We start from the raw sequence: 21,046 nt of genomic DNA, 5'->3' as shown, positions 1-21,046 counted from the left end.
CTCCAGACGCGCAGGCTCAGCGGCCATGGCTCACGGGCCCAGCCGCTCCGCGGCATGTGGGATCTTCCCGGACCGGGGCACGAACCCGTGTCCCCTGCATCGGCAGGCGGACTCTCAACCACTGCTCCACCAGGGAAGCCCCTATTCACCGTTTTAAAGTGCACAATTCAGTGGTTTTCATTATATTTACGAGGTTTGGCGACCATCACCACTAATTCCAGAACATTTGCATCACTCTCTGCACACAGGGATTTCCCCGGCGGTCCAGTGGTTAAGGTTCAGTGCTTCCAGGTGCCCGGACGAGGGACGGAGCTGGGAGATGGCGTCCGGAGCGGCTCGCTGGCTCGCGTTGGCACCCGTCGCATCTGGGGCTTTCCGGAGCCGGCTGAGCCTGAGGAAGGGTGGTGAGGTCTCCGACGGACGGCGGACGCGGCGGCCCAGTTCGGAGTCTGGTACCATGAGGTCAGTCACCGTTACTCTCAACGGCTCCTTTTTGCCCAAACCGGTGAAATGTCCTTCTCCCTTCTCCGTGTGTTCTCCCTTGTGATCCCCTTTCTCTCATTAGCAAGAACTTTGCTGCCCTGCTTGAGGAGCATGATATTTTTGTTCCAGAGGATGATGATGATGATGACTAACAGGGCATGGAGGAAGTGTAGAAAGGAGAAAGTCCTGACTCGAGAAATGGTGATGCTCGCACCCTCTCCTCCTTCCCTGTCAGCACGTGGGAAAGCACCAGGGAAAGCCCGCAGCCTCCCAACCCTAGTGAAGCCTCCTGCATGGTCTGTGACCGTAGCTCAGATCCCCAGGCTCCGGGAGGCTCCTGGAGATGTGCTGCCCACCGAGCATAATCAAATTATGAATAAACGTAATAAATATCAAAATATCAAAAAAAAAAAAAAAGGATTCTGTGCTTCCACTGCAGGGGGCGCAGGTTCCAGGAACTAAGATCCCACAGTGCTGACAAAAAATTAAAAAAAAAATAACTTTGCACTCAAAGCAGTCCCTTCCCGTTTCCCCTCCCCCAGCCCCAGGCAGCCACTGATCTACTTTCTGTCCCTGTGGATTTGCCTTTTCTGGACGTTTCATGTAAATGGAGTCATACAATATGTAGCTTTTTGTGTTTGGCTTCTTTTACTTAGCATAATAATTTCAAGGTTCGTGTATATTGTGTAGCACGAATCAGTACTATGCCTGAATAATATTTAATTTACGGATATACCATATTTCATTTTTCCATTCATCAGTTGATGGACATTTGTGTTGTTTCTACTTTTTGGCTATTATGAATAACGCTGCTATGAATATTTGTGTACAGTTTTTAGGTGAACACGTGTTTTCATTTCTCTTGTGTAGATATCTAGGAGTGGAATTGCTGAGTTACATGACACTTCTATATTTATCTTTTTTTTTTTGGCCACACCACTTCCTAACCACTGGACCACCAGGGAATTCCCTATATTTATCTTTCTGAGGAACTGCCAGACTGTTTGCCAAAGTGTCTGCACCATTTTACATTCCCACCAACAGCGTACGAGAGCTCCAACTTCTCCATATACTCGCCAACACTTACTATCTGTCTTTCTGAGTGTAGCCATCCTGTGGGTGTGAAGTGTTTTTTCACTGTGGTTTTGATTTGCATTTTCCCAGTGGCTAATGATTTGAGTGTCTTTTCATGTACTTGTTGGCCACTTGATACCTTCTTCGGAGAAATGTCTATTCAAATCTTTGCTCATTAAAAAAATTTGACTTGTCTTTCATTAATTTACTAGCTGTTTGACATTGGGCTCATTGCTCAATCTCTCTGGGACTAAATTTTCTCCCCTTAACAGTGGGGGTACCTACCTTTCAAGGTCGTTGGGGACATTACATGAAGTCACGCATGTCAGTGCTTTCCTTACACAGTGCCTGATCGATGGAAAAAACTCAACTTATTGCGCCACTGTGAAGACTAACTTAATTTCTCAGTAGTATAATCTCTCCTTCACAAAGGAAACTGTTTTGCAGAGAGGGAGAAGGGACTTATGGAGAACAATTTGATCAGCGGCTGAGAAGCTGTGTCTGGATGGAGAGCGAGGATTCTCATCCCCGCCAAGGGACAGACGTCAGTTACAATAGAGCTTAATGCCTTTTTTGCTCAGTAGGGTTTCAGACCAGGGCTGAGGACAATAGAAGAATTTGGGAAGTGACAAAACGAGATAAGCTGGGGGGACATACGCAGAGAACAGAGAATCTTTAAAGGTGGTTTTTATGGAGCTTCACCTTGCGATGTATAAAATGTCTTCCTTGTCTTCCCACCAAAGTGTTAGTAAAATCGACATCTCACTAAGAATTGTAGAGTTGGATCTTTTTGAGAGAAAGCTGTGAAATGCTTCTGGTTGGAGGGGGTGGGGAATGAATGGGGTCAGCCACACCTGGAGTTGCACCGTGATTAGTGGAAGATGTGAGTCCAGGGAGTGCAGGGGGTCAGGTCCCTTTCCTAGCTGCTCGCTGCTGCTGTGTGATGGGGGGCAGGCTGGCCCCGTCAGCCTCCATGGTTCAGGGTGGGTGTATTCAGGGCAGAGATCTCCTAGCCCTACTGGGTGTGGGTGGTGCTTCGGAGCCGGGCCCCCAATCGGCTGAATGAGCATGGGGGGTTTTACTTCTGCTGTGCTGGTGTCACTTCCTCTCGGCTGGTGCAAACCCCCTCCAGGCTGGGTCTGCAGCTGGTGCAGTTCCTCTGACAGTGGCTGTCCCCCGGGGCCACAGAAGGGGATTCTCAGCCCTTCAGATTTCAGTAGGGAGAACTTGTTTTGGCTGGGCACTGCCTGCAAGATGCCTGTGGGCTACAACAATTGTCTCCCATCAACGGGATGCCAAAGTTAAAACTACCCCCATATCAAGAAAGTACCGCCTTGCTGGGGCATGGGCATTTCATGCCCTCAACATGGGATTCCATGTCAACGCTGGGATCATCCCTCTGGGCATGTGTGATGGCTGGCATGTGTGCAAGTACCACCTGAAGAACTATTAGAGAACAAGCTCTCTTATAAAAACACCCAAGAGGACAATTTATTTGTCAGTCCACAAACACAGATTAAATAGCACCTGCCGGGTAACGTGCACTGAAGCAGGCACTGGGGGAAAGACAGAGGTGAATGAATGAGATCTGCCATTCCATCTAGTGGGAGGGATAGAGTTAGACCAAGAGGGAAACAACATGCAAAGTTCATGATAGGATGAAATAAACGTCATAGTACAGTTCGAAGTAACCTGCTGTGGGTGGAGAGAGCACTTCATTTTAACTGGAGCACGAGGGAAAATGTGGTAGAGGGTGATGGGGCCTTGGAAGGGGGAGGATGCTCCTGGCTGAGGCACTGCCAGGATCAACGTGGCGTGGGTAGATGGTGTGGGGTGTGAGCAGAAAAGGGTGGTTAAGTTCTGGTGGCTGGAGCACAGGAGGTGTGGACAGCTGACCGGGAGAGGAGGCTGAAGAGGTGAGCTGCGGCCAGGTGGTGGGAATCTTTGGTGTCAGGCCAAGAGGTTTAGACTTTATTCTGGAGGCAAAAAGGAGACCAAAGAGGACTTCAAACAGGGGCTGTAGCATGGTCCTGCCTCTTTTTAGGAAGAAAGTGAGACAGAAGGAAGACAGCTAGGAAAGGTGAGAGGCTCAGAAGATTAGTAAGATTAATCAATCATTGTTAATTATATTTAGGAGTGAGAATTCCATTATGGATTTTTTTTGAAGAAATAGGAGTCCTCATCAGATGCATCCTTATCTCAGACCCATATTGAAATATTTACAATGACTCTGTAATTGAACCCTGAATAATGCTGGCCACTGGAAGATCTCAGGGGCTGGGCTTCAGTGGGTGATGGTGGAGTAGGTATTATTGGGATGGTCCAAGGGAGATAGGAAGCCCTGGTCCAGGATAGGGCCAGGTGAGGATGGAGTGGAGGGTGGATGAGGGAGAGGATATGAAGTAAAGCTGATTAGACTCTGAGTCCCTTTGGGGCAGGGGCCAGGTCTTCTGTTTCCTGCACAAGGTCTGGGGCATAAAGAAGGGGCCTGCTCCATCCTCAGAGATCAGCCATCCCCATCCCCAAGTCATCATTCTATCAGGTGGTCCCTCCCTCTTCTTGGATCCACGGGAAGATAGAACAGCTGGGCAGTTTGGAAATTCTGTAATCAGCTGGTCAGGACAGTGGGGAAACATCATGACCGTCTTCTGGCCTTGGTCATGCGCCTGTAATCTGGGCCCACTCTTGAGGCTTCAGCACCTTCGAGACACAGAGCGAGCACCCGCCTTACAGGACAGAGGCACCGGGGCTTTGAATGTCCCGAGTTTGAACAAATGGGAAGGGGAGAGGACGTCTGCTTTTCCTTCTTCTTCTTCTTTTGAGCCTTTCCTGGAGGTCTATGAGTTTGTTAAGGGCCCTGGTTCTCCTAGACCCACCCATAAAGGTCTGGGGTGGTGGATGACCCAGAACCTGTATTTTTAACAAGTGAGTCCGCTGCCTTCCAAAGTTTGAGCACTACTGATATGGGAAAATTTTTCTAAGGAAAAGGAAGGGTCTGTGTATTTAAACCCAAATACACTAGGGTTCAAATGACCTTGAACAGGAGAAGCCATTGGATTCTCTTTTCTTGCGGGAAACTGCCAAGAAATTTGAGTTTTTAGAAAAAGTCCTTCCGGGTTTGTACGAGAAATTGTCACCTTTTTGTAAATAATATGCTGCCTGAATTTCTGTAGACCTTACCAGCCTGTGCGTATGGAAGAGCCATGTTACAAGTAATAATCCCAACTGACCTGATTCTACTCCAGCTGTACCCACAGCATCTCTAGCATTTCCCATGAGGTAACTTAAACATGCTAAGGATCAAGTTCTCATCCACCAGGTGGCGCCATGGGCTTCCCAAGGTTCCGCTAGGCATTGGCCATCTTCCACCAGGCACCATCTCTTGGATACCCCAGAATTGGCATCATCACCCCCACTGAAGCCTGGGCTCTGAGGTTTTCCAGTGGCCAACACTATTCAGAGTTCAACTGCAGAGTCACGTAAATATTTCAGTATGTGTCTGAGATAAGGATGCATTGGATATTTCTAAAAAGACATACCCCAATAGAATTACCACCCCTAAAAGAAATGTGTAATGATTTCTTAATATCATCCAATACCAAGTCAGTGTTCAAATTTCCAGTTGTCTCATAGATGTCAACTTTTTAAACAGTTTGCTTATTTGAATCAGGGTCCGCAGAATGTCGTACGTGGTGACTGGTTCATTTGTTGCTAAATTTGTGGTTCTTTTATTCTACAGTCTCCCCCTCCATCTGTTTTTTTCCTTCTTGCAATTTAATCATACAAGAAACCAGGCTGTTTGTGGGGCTTCCCCAGTCTGGGCTTTGCTGATTGCAGCCCCTTGGTGTCCTTTAACATGCTCTTCTGCTGTATTTCCTATAAACTGGTAGTTGAATCCAGAAGCTTGATCAGATTCAAGTTCGTTTTTTTTTTTTTTAGTCATTACTACTTCATAGGCGGTGCTGTGTGCTTCTATCAGAAGGCAGTTAATGTCTGATTCTCTGTCTCTGTCTCTATCTCTATCTCTGCAGCTATCTCTATCTCTCTGTGGTATTAGCAGCCATTGAGGAGCAATGCTTAGGTCCATTAGTTTATTAGGGGCTGCAAAATGGGACATTCTAATTCTATCATTGTTCTTTATTTATTAGCTTAGTTACTTCCATAATGAGAAATGTCCCTCTATCAACTCTTTGCTTCCTCAGTGGCACAGTCCTTTCTGGAAAGATAGGTTAAATGCTTGATTGCTTTAATTTTATCAGTTTTCAAAATAAGAACTGGGTTCTCTAGCATCCTCTGATGGTAATCAGTTAGGTTTAGCACCATTAATGATCTCATGGATTTAAGTATGTTTGGTGTGTTTCGATCCACAGCAGTTATTACCCTTAGCGATGCTCAGATTTTCTCAGCTTGAGCCAGTGACCCTTGAGTCCTTTGTCATGACTCTTTGATGGCTTAGTCTCATCTTGTATATTTCCTGAGCCGGTCCTGGAACCCATCATTTCTCCAAGCAGCCCTGGTTCCTTCCAGTAGGAAATGGTATTTTAGAAGCGCTTTCTGGGTGTGAGGGATGCTTATTTCTCTTGGGTTGGTGATTGTTTCTGGGCCTTTTCAGTGCGTAAATCTCAGAACTAGTTCTTTTCTTTCGTTAAAGATAAAATGCATCATGATACTTACTGCTGCTTCCTATTCAAGTTCAACTGCAGGATTTTTACCAGATTTCTTCTATCTTACACGTGTCTCCTTTCTTTCATGCCAAGAATACAAGAACGATAGAATTAGAAAATCACAAAATCACTCATTTTCTTCATCCCACATACACACAGGGAAGTCAAGTGACTTACACAGGTCACATGGGCAGCAGGCATCGGTTCAGTCTGCCTGGCCTCAGAACCTGAGTCTTAAGGAGCACACGGTACGCTCCCTCTCTCTTACCAACTCCGCTGTCTGTAAAGTTCCTTCATGGATCCGTGGGGCCGGCTGAGGGACCAACCAGTGGAAACAACAAATCCCTCACCGAAATCAGAGCCTCCCCTCCAGCGAATCTGTTGACTGGGCCAAGAGCTTCCGCCTAGGCTCCCTTTCCCATGGAATGGGTTCTCTCAAGATGCAGCTCGACTTCGATGCCCGTAAAGCTCTCATGAACACCATGCGGGTTTCCCAGACACGGCCACGCAGTCTCTTCTCACTCAGATGGGAGTGGGACCCCACTTGCTTTTATAAGGCCCCCTCCCCCTTCTCTTTCCCGTTCAAGGCCAGGTCCACTTCTCCATCCTCAGCGAGTCTTGAGCTGAGCGGTTGCTTGGGTTTGACGTGAGGGCTGAGGCATGGTGTGTTGCAGGAGACCGAGGGTCCTGTCTCCGTGGCATAAGGAAAAGAGCTCAGGATTCACTGTGCTGACTTGATCTCCAGCCCTCGCTCTGCCTCGATCACTTCCCTGAGCCTCAGTTTTCTCCTCTGTAAGATGGGATTGTCCCATGTGCAAGGTGGAGTGATGATAAAGCCTCCTCGCAGGGTGGTTGTGAGGATTCAATGGGGGCATGTATAGGGATAGGGCTGTGAAATGAATCTGTTGACTAATGGTTTTCCTAAAGGGCCTCTGTACCCTGGGGTGTAAAGAAGGGGTGGCTGGAGAAGGGTTGGGTCCCAAACATCATTTGTTGCTGGTGGCAGATCAGGACCAGAGCATCTGCTTGCCGAGTTGAGAGGGAATTTATTTCGGCTCTAGCTGCCCGGGCAGCCCAGCCGCCTGTGTGGTCCCCGTGCGCCGCGGGTATGCTGAGATAATAGCTCAAGTACTTTGTTAAAAGAGAAAAGCTCTCCACGTTTCCATTAACTGCTCACGTGGGGCAGTTTCATCTCACTGCTCCAGGTTCCATTTACAGTCCAGTTTCTCAGCTGTGATGGACAGAAATACCTGACTTGTTTCCGCTTCTCTCCACGAACCACACGCATCCACAAACAGCAGAGATTCATCAGCTCACCCCTCACCCGTCCTTTCGTGTTCAAATCATTGCCTCCCCCTGATCTTTCTCTCCCTTGTCCTCTTCAAATGATAGAGCCACGCATGCATTTCACTTTGAATTTCCAATGTCCCAAGAAGTGCTTTCCTCCGCATTGGGGCCTGATGAGTTAATTTCTTAGGAAATAAGCTGAGCACCCAGGAGCTGTTATAATTCCCTACCCCCAATGCCAGCATCACAAAGAATAGCACAGCAGCACATAAATCTATTACTTGCATATGTTTACTTAATCACATTGGAATTCTCTTTGAACTTGACCCCAGGGAAGAGAGATCCCAGAACTGGCTGGTAGCTAAAATAATCCGCTGAAGAAAAAGTTCAGTGTCACACTAGAACTTCAGGGGCTGTTTGTGAAAAGCATGGAACCAGTGTGACTTCTACACTGTTTGATTCTGACAACAGGCTTACCCAGGGCTGGGGATGCCTCCCCATCTTAGGCTGTGGGTTGCAAACTGACTGGGAGGATATGATTTTCTTTTAAAATAAATAGGTGCCCTTACCTTGAATTTCCATATGGTAGGCAGTTAATGTGCCTGATCTCTGGAAAGCACAACGGGCAGTGGGGCCCTGGGCTAGACTTGTTAAGGCAAGATGGCAGAGTGGTTAGTACTGACTATGCTTGGGGATCCAAGGGGTGTGTGCAAATCTGGGAGTCAAAGAGGTCAGGCTGGGCAGGCCCAAGGACAAGCAAAGAGGAGCACGGGGCAGGGCAAGGGGTGGGGGAGTGAAGTGATGGGTCGGAGACCAACACTGCCCACAGGGCCCGGATACGCCAGCTCATTGCTACGGAGCGTTGCTTGTCTATATGTGGATGGATTAGTGCAGGCACAACTACGGCCAGTGCCGAATCTGACCTGATGCCTGTTTTTGTGTGGCCTGTGAGCTAAGAATGGTTTTTATATTTTTAAATGGTTGGTATCGATGAAAAAATTAATCAGTAGTCAATCTAAGAAAGAAATGGAAAATTTTATTCGAGCCAACCTGAAGATTATAACCCGGGAGACAGCCTCTCAGAAAGCCCTGAGGACGGCTCTGCCCGGGAGAGGTCAAAGCACAGTTATATAATTTTTGAGACAAATGATCTATTGACAGTTTACGCAACCCAGATCCAGAGGTACAAGAAGTAGTGGGTCATTGTGACCCCTTACAAGATTAAGAAGGAAGGTTATCTTCTAAGGAATTATGGGTCATCATGACCCTTTACAAGATTAAGAAGGAGTGTTATCTCCTAAGGAGGCCTGGATAATGCAGGTGCACAGTATACGCCAAAGGGGAGGGAGGAGGCCCAAATGGGCAGAGAAAAATTTTATGTTTTTTTTGGTCTTTCCATAAAATATGAATTTTATTTCATCATTGGAAAAAAATCAAAAGGAGAAAAATATTTTGTGATGTCAAATGTATGAAATTCAAATTTCAGTGTCTAGCAATAAAGTTTTATTAGAACACAGCTGCACTTGCTCGTTTACATAATGTCTAAGGCTGCTTTTGTGCCGCTGTGGCAGGGTCAAGCCACTGCGTCAGAGGCTGTGTGGACCACAGAGCCTGAGATATACTTTCTTGCCCTTTGCAGGAAAAGTTTGCCCACCTGTGGATTCGTTTAATATGCACAGATGTGAAGCACAGGTTTGAGACAACTTGGGTTCTGGGTGGAATTAAGACCAAGTGAAATGAGCCATGAACTAGCTTGTCTTAGTGTGGGCCAGTTTCCTAATCTGTGAAATGGGTGTATTAACGTTACCGGTCTCATAAGGTGGCTGCCCACTGAGAACCTGCTGACGGACCCCTCATGTGTATTTCAAGACATTTACGTGGCTGGGAGGGGCCACAGAAATTGGCTGGAGATCATTTGCAGACCTGGGTCATCATCTGAACCACTTGCTGAGCTCTAAAAACAGGGAGTCCTGGGCCACCATTCCTTGGAGAGACTGATGCAGTAGGTCTGGGGTGGGACTGAGAGGCTGTGATGTCACCGAGCTGCCCCGGGTTGGGGAAGCAGTGATCTGGCTATGCACCTCGAGCCACAGGTGAAGACACAGGGGTTTGATCAATCCTTCCGGGTCCATCTTCAGTGACTCCTCTGCCTGTACCCTTTCTTCCTGAGATCTCGTGGCCCCATGTTTCTTCTTTTGTCCCCTCACTGAGCTCAGGCTGTCCTGTGGCATCACAGTTTGTGGACGCCATTCTCTGCCCCTTTAGGCTGGGAGCTTGCTAAGGCCAGGCTCGAGGGAACACGTTTGTCTCCCCACTAAAGCCCTAGGCCAAGGCCACTCCTGGTTCCACACCCAGCGAGGCGTGGGCAGCTGTGCCACAGGTGGGAGGTGTGGCTTTGACTTCTACTCGGCTCTTCCCTAGCTGGGGGGACTCGGGCCAACCATTTAACAGTGCCTCCCTTTCCCCCCATCCAAGGCCTCAATTTCCTCATCTATGATATGTGGCTGGTCCTCCTCACGGACTGTTGTAGGAGAGACAGTAGTCATAAGAGCACTCAGTAAGAGGAGAATACTGTGCAGGTGGAGATGCGGCTCTTAGATGCTCAGTAGGAGAATACTGTGCAGGTGGAGATGCGGCTCTTAGATGCTCAGTAGGAGAATACTGTGCAGGTGGAGATGCAGCTCTTAGGTGCTCAGTAGGAGAATACTGTGCAGGTGGAGATGCGGCTCTTAGATGCTCAGTAATTGTGTTCCCGTTTGCCCAGAACCAGGGGGATGTGCATTCAGCCCATTCTCTGGACATTGTGTCTTACACTTCCCAAGCTACCTCCCAAGGCTGTTGACCTCCCCTGCCAACATGGATTTTGGGCGTAGGGTGACCAGCACTGAAAGTCCTTTGTCCGGGGAAACCCCTCAATCGTAGGCAAACTGGACGCTTGGTCCCTCCGGTTGGGCCTGACCTGGGAGCTGAACTTTTACTCACTGGCACAAGGTGATCAGCTGAGTGCAAGGGAAGGTCCCGGAAGGATGGTAAATTAGGGGTGTGGGCTTTTGGCATCCTGTCAAGACCCCTTTCCTCCTGGCCAGCACCCCCAACCCTGCTCCTAGGACCCGTCTCCTTCTGGCCTCTGCTGAGTTGACATGGAGCCCAATCTAAGCCCATATTTAGAATTTGTCCACTTTTCTCCATCTCCCCCTCCTTCCCAAGTCTGAGCCACCATTATTTCTCACCTGGAGGCAGCTTCTGAACTTGTCCACCTGATTCCACTCTGACTCTCATCAAACATACCCTCCACAGTCTACAGGACCAATACACTGATTGCCTTAAATTGCCAGTATAATCATGTAGGCCTATGCCTACTTTTTTTTTTTTTTTTTAATGCCTACGTTTTTTAATCGCCCTCAGTCCTCTTAGGATATAGACCAAACTCCTTACCTGAACTGCAGGGCTGGCCCCTGGTCCCTCCTCCTCTCCAGTCTTAGCTCTTGCCCCTCCCCACTGCTCACCTACTTCCTGCTTTGGCGTCTGATTCTTGGAATGCTCTTTCTCCTGCTTAGCCTGGCCAACTCCACTCCTTTTCAGGCCCCAGCTCCAACATCACTTCCTCACGGAAGCTTTCCTTAGCCTTCCTGGTTTTACCTGAACTTCTTCATAGCAGTTAACACAAATGTTATTCTGATTTGTGCGTGTGTGTGTAATTACTTGTTGTCTGTCTCCCCACAAGGCTGTAAACTTCATGAAGATAGAAGCCACATTTTTCTTGTTCCCAGCTGCATTCCCAGCAGCTAGCACAGTGCCCAGGATATAATAGCTGCTCAATAAATATTCTTGAACAAATAAATGAATGAAGGGTTGAATGGATTATCAGATGGATAGATGGATGAAGGTTGCAGGGGGTGGATGGTGGATAGATTATGATTGGACGGTGGATGGAAAGATAAATGGAATGAATGGGCAACTGGAAGAATAAGTGGTTAGATAGTGGATGGATAAGATGGATGGTTGGATGGCTGTACAGTGGACGGGGCCCCTGAGACCCTTGTTCTTGGGTGGCTCTCTGTCTCAGCCTCATTCCATCTGTGCTCTTGTTTTGTTCTCATCAACAATAATAGCTACCAGCATTCCTGGCAAAGGGGAATTAACTTTCCCCATCTCTTTGGGAAGATGTTTGCCTTCAGAGAGGCAGCAGAGTGGTTGGCAGGCCCCAGTGAAAATGAGGTCCAATGCTGTGGCATCATTTTCACCAAATCCTGCTATCTGTTAGGATCACTTGGATGTCATCTGGGAATATGACCCTCAGTAGCTGCTGAGGTCCTGGGCTCTCCTCCCTGGGGATGGACCCTCTTTGGTCAGATTCTGCAGTTGTGAGTGGCAGAGCCAGCTGATGGTGCTGGTGCTTTGGCTCCAAACACCCTGAACCCTACTTATCCCTAAAACAGAGGTCAGCAAACCTTTTTTGTACAGGACCAAATAGTAAATGTTTAGGCCTTATAGACCATACGATCTGTGTTGCAACTATTCAACTCGGCTTTTGGAGCATGAAAGTAGGCATAGAGAATATGTAAAGAAATAAGCGTGACTGCATTCCAATAAAACTTTACAAAAGCTGGTAGGTTTGGCCCAGAGGATATAGTTTGCTGACTTCTGCCTTAGAGAAGTAGGTCTTAAAGTGTAGTCTTTGGACCAAAGCATTAGCATTACCTGGGAACGTGTTAGCAATGCAAGTTCTTGGGCCCTATTCTAGACCTATTAAATCAGAATAAATATTTTCTGGGGCTTCCCTGGTGGTGTAGTGGTTGGGAGTCCGCCTGCCGATGCAGAGGACGTGGGTTCGTGCCCCGGTCCGGAAAGATCCCACATGCCGCGGAGCGGCTGGGCCCGTGAGCCATGGCCGCTGAGCCTGCGCGTCCAGAGCCTGTGCTCCGCAACGGGAGAGGCCACAACAGTGAGAGGCCCATGTACCGCAAAAAAAAAAAAAAATTTCTGTTTGCATCCCCACTTCCTTCTGGGACTCCAATTACATGTATGTTAGGTTGCTGGAAGTTGTTCCAGAGCTCACTGATACTCCTTTAATTTTTTTTAAGATCTTTTTTCTCCTCTCTGTTTCATTTTAGATAAGTTCTATTACTGTCTTCAAGTTCACTAATCTTTTCTTTCGTAATGTCTAATCTTCCAGTAATCCCATCCAATATTGCTTTTTATCTGAGACACTGTAGTATTGAGATGAAGTTTGAATTTTGGTCTTTTAAAAATATTCTCCATGGTTAGGGACTTCTGTGGTGGTCCAGTGGTAAAGAATCCACCTTACAATGCAGGGGATGTGGGTTTGACCCCTGGTCAGGGAACTAAGATCTCACATGCCGTGGGGCAACTAAGCCCGCGTGCCACAACTACTGAGCTTATGCGCGTCAGCTAGAGTCATGGTGCCGCAAACTACAGAGCGCACGTGCCCTGGAGCCTGCGTGCCACAGCTAGAGAAGAGAAAACCCACATGCCACAACTAGAGAGAAGCCCGTGCGCAGCAAAGAAAGATCCCACATGCCTCAGCGAAGATCCTGTGTGCTGTAACTAAGACCCTACACAGCCAAATATAAATAAAATCAATAAAAAATCTTAAAAAAATAAAACTATTCTCCATGGTTTTATGTAGCTTTTCAACATATGGAATACAATTATAATAATTGTTTTCATGTCTTTGTGTGCTAACTCTGACATCTGTGTCAATTCTGGGTTGATTTCAGTTGATGGCTTTTTGTTCCTCACCATAGTCGTGTTTTTCTGCTTCATTGCGTGTCTAGTAATCTTTGACTGGATGTCAGACATTGTGATTTTACCTTGCTGTGTGCTGGATGTTTTTAAATTCTTGAGCTTTTTTCTGGGATGCAGTTAAATCATCTTTGGCTCTTTTGGGTCTTGCTTTAAGATTGGGTAGGCAGGACCAGAGCAGTGCTGTCTGGGGTTAATTATTCTCCACTACTGAGGCAAGACCTTTCTGAATACTCAACGTCCATGTTTTCCAGTCTGGCTGGTAGGAATAGGCACTGTTCCTGGCCCTCCTTTTGGAAGGTTCTTTCCATGACAGTGGGTAGTTTCCTCACATGCCTGAGCTGATCAGTCTCGGCAGATACTCAAAGGCAATCCTTTGCAGGCCTCTGGAGATCTCTCTGGACAGCTCTCTTCTCTCCAGGACCCTGTCCTTCGACCTCTAGCTGCATGGGTCTCCCCCAACTCTCAGCTCCATCTCTTCAACTCAGAGAGTCCACTGGGCTCCACTTGGGTTTCCCTTTTCTGCACCACCTCTGGAAACTTTCTGAAGGCAGCAAGCTAGGGCCATCATAGGTCTTATCTTGTTTATTTCCTGAGTCTCAGGATCACTGTCCATCATTACCTGATGTCCAGGGGTATTAAAAATCCTTATTCCATCTTGGTCAAATGCACTTCTGTAAGCAGATGTACTGATCTCTGATATTCTGATTGCTCAAAAACAGTAATTCAGACTTTACAAATGTGAGGACATTTGATTCCTCAGAAACTCCAGTGAAGTACTGTAGTTATTTTCATTTTATAGCTGAGGAAACCGAGGCTCAGACAGGTGAAGTGACCATTTGCCTGACCCCCAAGCTCTCATATTTTCATTGCTTGACGCTGCTCCCCTTCCGCGTCTGCCAGCCCCTGCTGGGATATCTTCTCTTTGAACCAAAGCACACCCTGGGAGTGCAGTAGACGGGGATCCTCCCGATACTCGAAGTGTGGGCTGGGAGCCAGCATCATCTGCATCCCCAGGAACTTGTTAGCGAGCAGAGGCTTGGCTCCTTCCACGCCTGTTGACTGAGAACCTGCACGTTAGCAAGATCTTAGGTGACTTTTTGCATGCGTCACAGTTTGAGACACATTCAGTCAGAAGCTGTTTCCTGTTCCTTAACTCCTGAGTCCAGTCCTGGCTCCCCGGGAGCAGGGAGCTGAGCTGGACTGGGAGGAGGCACGGCCAGAAGCTGTGGGTCCCACACCCGGGGGAGCCTGTAGGGCCCCACCTCTCTTCCAATGGCAGTTTATGTGCCTGGCCCAGCACATACTGGGCAAGGCTGCCGGAGGAGCTGCTTGGACATGGCCTCTGCCCTCTGGGAGTTTGTCTAGAACACAGTTTTCCAGGAAGTTGTGACTCACCTGCCTTCATCCACCTGCCAGGTGCTAGCCTGGCTGGAGGCCAGTGGGCTGAGCTCTGGGAGAAGCAGCCAGGAAGGCCTCCAGGGGAGGGGAGTGGAGAAAAAGTGGATGGTGGTGGGGGAGCAGCTGCTGGCTGTGGCGCCTTCCCTGCAGGCCTGGCCCGGGCTGCCCGGTGGCCGCATTGCCTGCCCCACTCCCTTGCCCCCCACCTCGCCACAGCCAGAGGCAGGCCATAAAACAGCCGGACAGGGCTTCCCTGGTGGCACAGTGGTTGAGCGTCCGCCTGCCGATGCAGGGGACGCGGGTTCGTGCCCCGGTCCAGGAAGATCCCACATGCCGCGGAGCGGCTGGGCCCGTGAGCCATGGCCGCTGAGCCTGCGCGTCCGGAGCCTATGCTCCACAACAGGAAAGGCCACAACAGTGAGAGGCCCGTGTACTGCAAAAAATTTCCTCTGAGACCCTTACCCCTTACCTTGCAATTCATATAAACTGCCCCCAGGAGGAGGGTGGTACCCGAAGCTGGGAGAGACTTAACAGAGTTCTAGATCAGCCTCCTCTTCCCAGGTAAGCATGCTTGTTCTCTAAAGAGGGAGCTCCAGGCACTGGTAGAATTTTTCTCCTAACCAGATACCTGTAACCCCTCTCTAGGCATGGGGTTCCCAGACTTCTCTAACCGGTACCCACACCTGCGCAGTATTTATGAACCGCACTGCAGCCAGGTGCCGGGGAAATGAACCAGCACAGCTGTGAAGTCAGAGAGCCCTGGCTTCGGGTCTGGCACGCACTGTGACAAGCTGTGTGGCTTTTGGCCAGCTTAGAAGCTTTGAGCCTCAAATTCTTCATGTAGACCATGGAGTGACAATCAGAGCCACCTGAAGGAGTTTCAGTAAAGTGAGTTAATGTATGGACCGGTCATGATGGTTCATTTTAGGTGTCAACTTGACTGGGTCACAGGGCGCCCAGATTGTTTGGCTGAACATTTCTGGGTGTGTCTGTGAGGGTGTTTCCAGATGAGATTAGCATTTGAATTGGTGGACTCCAATAGCTAAATCATCCAGGCTATAATAGCACCTGGCTGAACTGTGAATTTATGCCTCATTTCTCTGGGGTTTTGCTCCAAATCCCTGCTTTTGTTGTCCAAATGCACCTCACTGTTAAGACAGCCCTGCATCTTATGCCAGTAACTGAAGCCACTTAGAAATAACTCCACTGTGATATTTAGCAAATTATTTTTTATCTGATGGGTAAACTCAGCTTTCATGTCAAAGAGAAGGGAACAGAGTGAGGGGTGTTCAGGGCGCCTGCTGGGCTCGCTTCATAAAAGGTGCCTTGTTATTTTGCATTCTGTCTCCAGTCATGCTATTTCTGCTGGGCTAAGCTGTCACTGACGTGTCACTGGTGGCAATAATAAAACTTGAGGAATGGGGGGAATATCCTAATTCAGCTAGAAGGCCCGGACTGAACAAGTGAGGCAGTTTTCCAGATGAAGGAAGATCCTGGCCCCAGTCTTATTTTCCCAAGCCTCATGCTAGGCAGGCTTCCTGCCCACCCACCTCTGCATCGTGTTTTCTTTTCCTTCTGCACAGCCCACTCCCAAGCAGAGAGCACCAGCTGCCCCCTTTTCTGGCCAGTTGGGTTCGCCTGCCGCTGGGGCTGAGATCTCCCAGCCGAGGTCCTGGCATCATAGCCTTCATAATTGCTGTTCCTTCAGCTGCAGACAGGCTTCCCCTGGGTATCTGCATGGCTGTCTCCTCACCATTCAGGCCTCAGCTAAAATATCACCTCCTCAGGGAGGCCCTCCCTGACCACCTCTATAAAGCAACCCCCACTCCCACCAGCAGTCTCATCCACTGTCAGCCCTGTGAGTGAGCTGTCTTGGACACCCAGCTCAGCCAAGCTTCAGGTGGCCGCAGCCAGCTGATATCTGACTATAAGGACATGAAACACCAAGTGAGACCCGCCCAGCTGAGCCTTGTCAACTCACTGAGCCATGAGCAATGCTGTCCCCTGTTGAAAGACACTGAGTGTTAGCTAACTTTATCCTCCTCACAACCCTGTGAGGAGAGACACTCTTACTCCCTTTTTTTTTTTAATATCTTTATTGGAGTATAATTGCTTTACAATGTTGTGTCACTTTCTGCTGTACAACAAAGTGAATCAACTATACGTACACATATATCCCCATATCCCCTCCCTTTTGAGCCTCCCTCCCACTCTCCCTATCCCACCCCTCTAGGTGGTCACAAAGCACCGAGCTGATCTCCCTGTGCTATGCGGCTGCTTCCCACTAGCTACCTACTTTACGTTTGGTAGTGTATATATGTCCATGCCACTCTCTCACTTCGTCCCAGCTTACCCTTCCCCCTCCCCGTGTCCTAAGTCCATTCTCTACATCTGCATCTTTATTCCCGCCCTGCCACTAGGTTCATCAGTACCACTTTTTTAGATTCCATACATATGTGGTATTTGTTTTTCTCTTTCTGACTTACTTCATTCTGTCTTACTCCCTTTAGAAAGAAGGAAAGGGAGCCACAGAGAGGCAATTGAATCCCCACAACTGTGCTATGAGGCGCGAAGATCCTCATTTTATAGAGGGGAGCTGAGGTTCTGCAGAGGTAGGAAGTCTGCCCGGGGATCCCCGCTGGGGACTGCGGCCTGGGTGAGAGGTCTGAGGGGCTCGAGGTCTGAGCCTCCGCCCCCCACCCTCGCTGCGGCTCTGCCCTATCTGTCCTTCAAGTGCGGCTCTTTTCAGCCCTGCTTCTGCATTTCTCACCCAACAGGCCCCTTCCAGGGAGCACCGGGGGCTGACATTTTGTAAGCTGCGCTCGGAACAGTGCTGGGTGAAAATAAATTCCATGTGCAGCAGTGAGCTAAACAAACAAAACACCAGCACAGAATATTTGCAGAAGATAGAGGAGAATATTTTTGTCATCCTGGGGAGTGTGAGCCGTCCTCACCGAGTCACCAAACCCAGATGCTACCAAGGAAAAGACTGACCTACTTGACTACAGGAAACCAAAAAGTGTTCAGATTGACGAAGGCACGATAGAGTGAAGTGCAGACCAGGGAAAACTTTTTCTTCATATCTGACAAAGAATTAATATTCAAAATATACCATGAGAAAAAGTCAAAGTGCCCAGCTTAAAAAATGGGCAAAGGGGACTTCCCTGGCGGTCCAGTGGTTAGGACTCTGTGCTTTCACTGCCGAGGGCCCAGGCTCCATCCCTGGTCGGGGAACTAAGATCCCACAGGCTGCGCGGTGCGGCCAAAAAACAAACAAAAAACCCAGAATGGGCAAAGGATCTGCTAAGACAATTCACAGAAGACAACTGTGATTAGCGGTCAACCTAGAAAAATGGACTCGGCCATTTCCTTCACGGTCAGGGAAGGGCAAACTAAAACAGAGACACTTCATTAAAAACAGATGGACAAGTTTTTAAAACTTGATGCTATCAAGTGGTGTTGAGGCTTAGGAGAAAAGGCATTTTCAGCCCAGCCTGCTCTTTGTAATTGCATGTACGTATTCACAAAGTGCTTTGTGCTTTGGAGGATGTGAAGCTTTCCCACCAACCTTCAGGAACCGTGCTGTTCCAGACGGGAGCCACTCATCACCTGTGGCTATCGTGCCCTTGAAGGGTGGCTAATCTCAACTGAAACGAGCTGTAAGTGCAAAACACACACCGATATTAACGACCTAGTACGGAAAAGATAATGTAAAACAGCTCATTAGACATAGGGCGCTCCTGACAGCAGCCCTCCTGGCCTGACTCGTGACGAGTCAGATGGACAGACTTCTGGGACTTGGAAGGAGGCCACTTCACTGGTCAGCGGCCTCAGGGGGAGGGCTGCCAAGCAGAGCTGGGTGAGGGTGAGGTCCAGGAAGCGAGGGCCCTGGCAGCCCAACTCCCACCCAAACCCCAAGGCCATGTGGGTCCCATTTACCTGAGCACATAGGGACCATGGGGCCTGAACCTCAGGAGAGCTAGAATGTTCTGAGCCAGTGAGAGGAGGGAGAGCAGGGCCAGTGTGCCTAGAACGTGTTGTGGTGCAGAGTCACCACGGCCAGATTTCTGCTCCCCCCTTTCACGGTGGCTGCCCCCTCATAAATGGGTGCTTCTTCTTCCAGTCTGACAAACTTTGAGTGAATCAAACCTTTGGGGCTACCCACTGCCAGTGCTGAGATGGCCATGTTCCTCATTTCATGACTTAGAAATAGTACTCAACTCTGAGCAGACTCAAGCCTCCCCACACCCCACCCCTCCCGCCCTGCGATAAAACCGCAGCGCAGACTCACCACCTCAAGTGTTTTGTTTTCCCTCTCACATACAAGTCCAGAGGATGGTGTTTCAGGGCTGACGCGGGGCTCCACAGTGATCAGAGACCGGGGCTTCTTCTGTCTTTCTGCTCCACCCTTGTTAGTGAGTGGCTTTCATCCTCAAGTTTGCTTCTGCTCCAAAATGATTGTTGGAGCACCAGCCATCATGTCTATATTCCAGGCAGGGAAAAGAAGAAGAGGGAAGAGCAAAAATGTGCATCCCAGCTTTCTGTTCTCCTCAGCTGTCATACCCAGTAATCTCTGCTTATATTTCCTTGACCAGAATTTAGTCACTCAGGTGCGGGTGAGGCTGGGAAAGGTGGTTTTCTAGCTGGACACATTGCCACTTGGAATTAAACAAGAGTTCTGTTTCTAAGGAAGAACAGGAGAATGAATACTGGTAGACAACTAGAAATTTCTGCCTCACTTAGCATGGCAGTCAAGGCCTTGAATGAACTTTCAGAACCAGTGAGCTCGTTCTGCTTCTTCTCCTGCACCGCGGGCCTGCCTCACGGTTGGGAGGACTCGGAAAGTCGGTCATTCAGTTCTGTTGGGCTTGTCCGCCTGACTTGGATAACCAACACGTGACCAAGCCCGAATATTCTGCCTTCCCACTCAGCTTTTCTGCCGCTTCCAAGGTAGCATCTGGAACCCCACGTGAAGGGCAGAGCTGCTAAGGGCTCCTATTCTGTTCCCCAGCGAGTAGGGCAGTTTCCGTTCAGCTACCCTGGAGTCGCCCACTGAGAAGACACTGCTGCTGTAGGGCCATGGGCTGGAGCCTACTCCGTGTTTGCACGCGTGCACACCCCCATGCACACATTCCCCCAACTCTCTGTCTTCAGTCACTTACATTTCTCCTAGCTTTCTCTCTCTTGCTTCTACACATACACCCCAAGGAAAGAAACCTCTTCTAGTGTTAATATCTTTCCACCTGGAGCAGGTTACAGGGCTCCCACATGTGAGCAGATCTTTGAAAGACTTGAGTGCAGTGGAGGGGTGATGGTGACGGCAGCCTGTGGTCCAAAGTCCCTCAGGTCCCCCATGGCAGGCTGCGGGTGCCTTTGTGATTCATCCTTTCAGGTGGGCAACCTCGCAAATCAAATATCAGGTCTAATTGTTAAAGCTGTTTTCGTGACAGTGGTTTCCATTCAGTCCCCCAGAGCTAACAATATGTAATCAGTTTTCCTGAACAAATGACCTCCTTTAACTTCCTTAGTTCATAATTAATTTGCTAGCTTGTAGCAAGATAATTAACACTCCTGATTAGAGACAGGCAAAAGAAGGAACCTCTTTTTTTCATGGCCAGGGCAAATATTGATTAAAATCTGAGCTGTTTTCTAATTTTCCTTCCAATTTAATTCACTGAAGGTGGTGGTTGGTGATTTGTGGGTTTTGTTTAAAAAATTAAACTGGAGGTAAGATGAATGAGTCTTGCTACAGAGCACTTTATTACCAGCTCACGTTTTGGATACTTTTGCTGTCTTTTCGTCGGATATAAAGACGTGAAACCAGAGAATCAAGGGGCAATTGAATATGTTTAATAGAGGCTTTAAATAACTGTAGAGACTTGCAGCTCATTAGGAGGGGAAATGAGGGGTGGGCTGGGGTGAGGAGAATGGAGAAATCCTCCCAGAACCCTGATGGTGAGCACCGTCTTCTGAGTGGTCTGGTCCATCTAAGTTTACAAAGCCCTTTCACTCCCTTATCTCACTTGGTCCCCACACAGCCCTGGGATGGGGATGGTGGGGAGGGACCCACCGTGGGAGCCTCAGCATCTCTGACGTGTAAACAGGTCCAGAGATGTGAGGAGAGTTGAGGAAGTGGAATCAAACCAGGGACTGCACCCTCTGCAGGCTGCACCCTGCGTCTTCCTACCCTTTGTGAAGACCCATGCAGATGGCTGATTCCGGGCTTTTCGTGTCTCTCAGCTTCACCTGCGCATTATCGTGAGGTAAGCCAGGTGCCAGGCCACGAGGTTTAAGGTGCCCTCACTCTCGGGCCCCTGCACTCTCTGCCCTCGCTACCTCGCTTGTTCCACTCCAGCCCGGGCCCTGCATCC

At 48.8% G+C, this 21,046-nt stretch overlaps 1 pseudogene; it reads left to right on the top strand.

Annotated features, from left to right (window-relative positions):
* Positions 1–225: 225 nt before the first annotated feature.
* On the top strand, positions 226–903 carry LOC113623668 (essential MCU regulator, mitochondrial pseudogene; annotated as a pseudogene).
* The last annotated feature ends 20,143 nt before the right edge of the window (positions 904–21,046 follow it).

Source organism: Aethalodelphis obliquidens, unplaced genomic scaffold (genome assembly GCF_003676395.1).
Source record: "Aethalodelphis obliquidens isolate GAN/ISIS:26980383/991018 unplaced genomic scaffold, ASM367639v1 scaffold11, whole genome shotgun sequence".
In the NCBI taxonomy this organism is placed as follows: Eukaryota; Metazoa; Chordata; class Mammalia; order Artiodactyla; family Delphinidae; genus Aethalodelphis; species Aethalodelphis obliquidens.
Note: the sequence above shows the minus strand (reverse complement) of the source record. Positions and strands in the feature narration are given on the sequence as shown.